The following is a 6,881-nucleotide window of genomic DNA, read 5'->3' as shown; positions in this document are numbered from 1 at the left end:
CCCTTCCCCATGAGGCCATGGCCCTCTCTCAGGTGCACTATATTATGTCCCTATTTATCCCCAGCATCTCCTGGCCTCTCCTATCTCTTCCACGGCCCTTCCCCATGAGGCCATGGCCCTCTCTCAGGTGCACTATATTATGTCCCTATTTATCCCCAGCATCTCCTGGCCTCCCCTATCTCTTCCCTGGCCCTTCCCCATGAGGCCATGGCCCTCTCTCAGGTGCACTATATTATGTCCCTATTTATCCCCAGCATCTCCTGGCCTCACCTATCTCTTCCCTGGCCCTTCCCCATGAGGCCATGGCCCTCTCTCAGGTGCACTATATTATGTCCCTATTTATCCCCAGCATCTCCTGGCCTCCCCTATCTCTTCCCTGGCCCTTCAGACATAGGGGCGTCAACAGACCGCAAAGAGCGAGTGCTTAATTTAAATATCCGGCCCCTTTTTCAGAACGACCGTCCGCAAATAGCGTCCGGCTCTGAATCAGGCCCACAGTTGGCAGGTCTTCATTGGTTCTTGCTTCTGGTTAATCTGGTACAATACAGGTCATTGGTCAGTTCATACGGTGTCATCAGGGGTATGGATCAGTGCTCCAACAGTCCCATTGTGTATCTTTCCCGCTAAAGAACTGGTTAAAACTGAGTACAACACTGCATACAAGTAATAACATTCTATTCAATAACTCCCTATCATCCATAACTAGCGGACGCATGATGCGATTTCCTTGCCGATAGAAACGGATGTCTGCAAATAAACAGGGATTTAGTATGATACCAAACATGACAAGTCCACTGTATTTTGAACCTTAGATCTCTTTTAAGTACATATTACATCATAATTATTAGCTAGCAACAGGGCCGGATTAAGGGCAGGGCGTCAAGGACGGTCATTCTGGGGCCCCCACACATAGGGGGCCCCCTCACACTGTCCTCGACCCCTGGCCACATGCCCGGCGAAAAGGTTGATCGCGATCTACTGGAAGTTCACGGAGCTCCCGCCTGTAGATCACGATCAACTTACGGTAAGTGGGAACATTGGCCTCTGAATACTGATTGCTTCAGAGGCCAGCATTCCCAGTGATGCCCCGTAAAGTAGTGCCCCCAGTATCTCTCCCTCCCTGCCCACACCCCTGTTAAAAAACTTACCTGTCTTCGCTCTACGCCGTCACTGCTACTGCTGCTGCCGCTGTCTGCCTGCTGGATCTGGTGCACAGGCTCCTCTCCTCTACAGTGCGCAGGTGACGTCATGACGGCACCATTTTATGGGGCACATCTACAGGGGGCATTTAAGAAGAGGCACAAATACTGGGGGCATTGCAGTGGAGACAAATACTGGGGGCATTGCAGGGGGCACAAATACTGGGGGCATTGGAGGAAAGCACAAATACTGGGGGCAGTGGAGAAGGGGCACAACTACTGGGGGCATTTAAGAAGAGGCACAACTACTGGGGGCATTGCAGGGGGCACAAATACTGGGGGCATTGGAGGAAAGGCACAAATACTGGGGGCAGTGGAGAAGAGGCACAACTACTGGGGGCATTAAGAAGAGGCACAACTACTGGGGGCATTGCAGGGGGCACAAATACTGGGTGCATTGGAGGAAAGATACAAATACTGGGGGCATTGGAGAAGGGGCACAACTACAGGGGGCATTGCAGAAGGGGCACAACTACAGGGGGTATTCCAGAAGGGGCACAACTACAGGGGGCATTGGACATCAGGCAGATAGACCGGTGTATGTATGTTTATATATTTATATTTATTTTTTTATATATATAACTTATTGATAGGGGCCCCCAAACGTTTGTTGCCCAGGGACCCCCACAGACCTTAATCCGGCCCTGACTAGCAATACCTTTAATAACTCTGGTTATTAACTATATTGTGTGGGAACCATTTTATATGTATGCGTTCGCATATGTGCTTCTGTATATTGAAATAGGAAATGTCTGTCTATGTGTACGTATGTGAATATACATACAAGCGTCTATATGTACAGTATATATATATATATATATATATATAAACTCAGTCCATAGCAGTGGCACTCACAGGATTATTTCCACAAGAAAAAGAGTGGTGCAAATGCACCTAACTCACGACAGCAACCTTACACAGGTAACACATCACTCTTTTTCTTGTGGAAATAATCCTGTGAGTGCCACTGCTATGGACTGAGTTTATATTATGCAAATATAGGAGGCACCCAGGTGAGATGGACTTTGTAAGTATTGAGTGCCAGCCATTTCTGGAATATATATATATATATATATATATATTTATATATATATATAATGTGTGTGCATTATATACATCAGTGTATGTGTGTGGTGCATTCGCATATATGCGCATCGGATTGCACCGATGCAAAGTAGCGTAAAATTTACTTGCCATCAGACTATAGATGACTATACTGTCAGATAATGGTTGCAAGCGATCATGTCCAATTATTTGACTCTGACAGTCCACCCTTTGATAGCAAACATAAAACTATCACATTCTATTCTCAACCTTTTTAGTCATGCATAATAAATTAGTATTCAATGTTCTAAACGGTATGACACAACTCGGTCATTGAACAGTCAATAATGCATCTCTGGAAAGGGTAAAACAACCCTTATACGCACTCAGCGGATCTATAGGGGACCATTGGTGGGATGTGGGACCTCATCGAACCTATAAAGGAAGTTTGGGGGGAAATTGAGACTACATTATCTATGATGTTTAACAGAACATTTACAATACCTTTTATTATACATGACCAAGCCTATTCACATGTTATTATCTGATGGTACATTCAATTTCAGGATTGTAATGCAGTTCTTTATCAACCTTAGTACCTACCCCACCACTATTCACCACCATCATGATTTCATTTTTACTGTTTACCTTGGTGGTACGTTTTCCACACTTCTACACAGTAAGAACACGTCTGACACATAAACCAATTACTAAAATGACAACAAATATAAGAATAAGGAGCTTACCTATACTAGCAATCATCTCCTGTACCCACTCTCCCAGACTGGCGAACCATTTTACAGGGTTTAACCATGAGAACCATTTCTCTACCTTTACCTCAGTCTCATACGAGGAAGTATGAGACTGAAACTCCCACTTCAGTTGTAGGATTTCATCCATTTTCCGGTCAATCACCTCTTTTGGGGTCATTAGTATTATTGGTGAGGTACGTGCAACACTTGACACCAAATTGGGTGGCCAAAGTCACACAATATCCACCAGTAATAGCTGTCAGGTAGTTTAACACTAGCCTATGTTGTACCAACTCCTTTTTATAAGCCTGTAGCTCCTTCCCAGTATACCTGAAAGTGTCATCATACATCTTGGTGATGTTGTCTATTAATTTAGCCATGGTCTTGGATATATCTAAAATGTAAAGTTCCCAGAGTGATCCTGGTGGGATCTAATGCTACCAAGATTTGGAAGCCAGTTGTTTCACTAATCAACTGTGTGGCTATATGTTCTTCACCAGGAATCTTATTTCTTTTGTCACGATGCTCATACTGCATGTGTATGTATGGAGGTGGTGCAATTTTATGGATACTAATCATTTCATCATGTGTAAGGGTCATTTCCTCTGGGACCAATTTACCTATAAAAAATAAGCCCTTGGAACTCGGAGATAACCATGAATAAGCTCTTCTTCCACAAACATAATACACAGTATCTGGGAGGACGTAAGGTACATTACAATCTTGAATAATATCACATAAAGTTTTAACAAAACTACCTATGCCTATTGTCTCCATCTGCTCCAGGCATGTTTCAGCCTGAATAACATTTCTACAATAACCCATAGGAACTTTTCCAATGAATGCCACACTTGGTTTGTTTATACGTCTTCGTCTCTGGTATTCATCACTACTGGTGTGGCGAGCCATTCTCTGATCCAAAAAGTCTGCTTCCCAATTCTCCAGTCTTTCTATATAGGAGATATTTAGGCATAGCAAAGACCGACCCATGGAGTACCGGTGGAGCTTTAAGCTAGGAGACCTAGTGATGTTATACTTCCCGTCTATGGACCTCCCTCCCCGTAATTCAAGGAACTCAGAGAAATTTAATGGAAATGGTACTAATCCTACATTATGTTGTCCCTGAGGCACGTGAGAGCACACCCAACATTCAGTCTGGTTTAAGACCTTACCCACTAAGGAATGGTAATCCTCTAAAGGATGCCCGCCCATATACAACTCTTGGACTGGCAGCGTTGGATGCATTTCTCATCAACTAGGGATCCACAGTACTCACAGATACAATATTCTTCAGACAATAGCCCCTCACACTGTCTCCGAGTTCCATGGATAACAGATCTCTTAACAATTCCTGAACTAGGTTTGACCATATATTGCCCTGATTATTTTATCACTCTCTCCTCCGACTCCACTCTATCAACTTCCCTATCGGCCTCCCTCTCCGTCCTCTGTCCGCCGTCACAGAAATCCTGAAACAAATCAGAATGAGAAGAACCCTGGAATGAGAAAAAGAAACAAAAACAGATCACCACTCCATTGCTGGAATAGTAATCTGCACGCGTCTCTGGCTCAGGTGTTTCACTGCAGTCTTTAGTTCTCCCGGAACAAGCTCACAATTGACAGGTTAGCGTTGTCTGTTTCGACTTCACCTTGTACCTCCTTCGGGTGATTGACCTTTCTGCAGTGAGTGGAATGGACACAGGTATCTCTTTCTGCTACTTTCAAAGATGTGGTACTTGTCATCAACACCTGGTACAGACCTTCCCAATGGTCTGTTAGACAACCTGAGCGTAAGAAATTTCGGATCATAACAAACTCTCCAGGTACAACATCATGACAGTTTGTTTCTGGCATATCAGGTAACAGCATTTTCAGTTTCTGTTGCTGTTGTTTTAGCTGTCTACTCATTTTTATAAGATATTGCACTGTAACCTCATTATTACTCTTCAAATCATCCTGTGGACTTATAATCAAATGAGGTTGCCTCCCAAACAGTATCTCAAAGGGGGACAGATTAAGAGGAGGTCTAGGAGTGGTTCTGATGCTATGTAGGACGAGCGGTAAGGCTTCTGGCCATCCTATTCCAGTTTCAGCCATGATCTTACTCAGTTTGTTCTTAATAATACCGTTTACCCTCTCCACCTTGGCACTGGCTTGCGATCGGTAGGGGGTGTGAAGTCTACTATTGATCCCCATATGCTTACACATATTCTGGAAAATATCACCAGTGAAATGAGTACCCCTATCACTTTCTATGATTCTAGGGATACCGTATCTGCATACAAACTCCTGAACAATCTTTTTAGCAGTAAAAACAGCAGTATTAGTGGCAGCTGGTTATGCCTCTACCCAATTAGAAAATACTTCAGTACAAACTAATACATACTTGAGATTCTTGCAAGGTGGTAATTGGATGAAGTCAATTTGTATTACCTGAAAAGGCCCATCTGTCGGAGAGATATGGGATGGCTCGGTGGGTATTGTCTTCCCGACATTTTTCCTCAAACAAGTCAGACAGGACATTGCTCTCTTTCCAGCTTGAGAAGAAAAGCCTGGTGCACACCAATATGCTCTGACCAACTTGCACATACCTTCTTTTCCCAGGTGAGCCAGACCATGCGTTGCCTCAGCCAGGCTTGGGTAGTATGCCTTGGGAGCAACAGGCCTACCTTGTCCATCTCTGCAGAGTCCAGAGGACTCCTGAACATATCCCTTCGATCTCCAGACTGCCTATTCCTGTAGGGAACACAAATTTAGCATTTCAGTTAATTTCTGTGTGTCTATTGTCTGGAAGACCATCACTTTATTAGTTGGTATATTTACACGTGACCCTGCTGCCCATTTGGCAGCTTCATCTGCTCTGTTATTGCCCATGGACACCGGGTCTTCTTCGCATGTGTGGGCTTTGCATTTAATGACAGCTACTGCCTTTGGTAACTTTATTGCTGTCAGAAGTCCTTTTATATGATGTGAATGTGCTACTGGTGCGCGTGCTGCTGTCATAAAGTTCCTAAGACACCAAAGAGCCCCAAAATCATGCACTACCCCGAAGGCGTACCTAGAGTCAGTGTATATATTAGTTGATTTACCTTCTGCCAACTCACATTCTGTCCTTAATGGTACTAGTTCAGCCACCTGGGCTGAGTGAGGTGGACCAAGGGGTTCAGCTTCTATGACATCCTCGTCATCTACAACAGCATAACCTGTGCATAATTCTCCTGTGTCTGACTGTCTAGGACAACGCCCATCCATGTAAAACATCAAATCTACATTTTCTAATGATGTGTCATGTATGTCTGGTCTTGCAGTAAAGGTCTGATTCAAATATTCCATACAATCATGTGTGTCAGTATACCTGCAAAACTCACCTTCCTCCACCCTTTGTGCATCTCGAGGCACATATGGTAAGTACGTTGCTGGGTTTAACGTATTGCACCGTTTAATGGTAATATTTGCAGGTGCCATTAAAGCTAGTTCCCATTTTGTGAACCTTGCTGAAGAGACAGGTCTGGTTTGGGCAGAATTCAACAAAGTAGATACTGTATGCGGTGTTTAGACATTTGTATCATACCCTAACACTACATTCTCACTCTTATTTACCAGAAGAGCAGTTGCAGCTACTCTTCTTAAACACGTTGGGAGTGATCTTGCCACAGTGTCCAATTGTGCACTATAGTATGCTACAGGTCTGCTAGCGTCACCATGTTTCTGTGTGAGGACACCTGCTGCGCAGCCATCAGCTTCCATACAATATAACTCAAAGGGTTTTTCATACTCTGGCATTCCCAAGGCAGGTGCTCTCGTCAGACTATCCTTAACGTTAAGGAAAGCATGCTCTGTCTCCTCAGTGTGTGTGACACGGTCGGGTTTTGAGAATGACACCAAT

General features: G+C 44.1%; 1 pseudogene; it reads right to left on the bottom strand.

Moving 5' to 3' along the window:
* Positions 1-2,915: 2,915 nt before the first annotated feature.
* LOC148431361 (uncharacterized) lies at positions 2,916-5,613 on the bottom strand (annotated as a pseudogene).
* Between the last annotated feature and the right edge of the window lie 1,268 nt (positions 5,614-6,881).

This window comes from Taudactylus pleione, unplaced genomic scaffold (assembly GCF_031769625.1).
Source record: "Taudactylus pleione unplaced genomic scaffold, aTauple2 ptg002376l, whole genome shotgun sequence".
In the NCBI taxonomy this organism is placed as follows: Eukaryota; Metazoa; Chordata; class Amphibia; order Anura; family Myobatrachidae; genus Taudactylus; species Taudactylus pleione.
The sequence above is the reverse complement of the archived record's forward strand: the minus strand, read 5'-3'. Positions and strand labels throughout refer to the sequence as shown.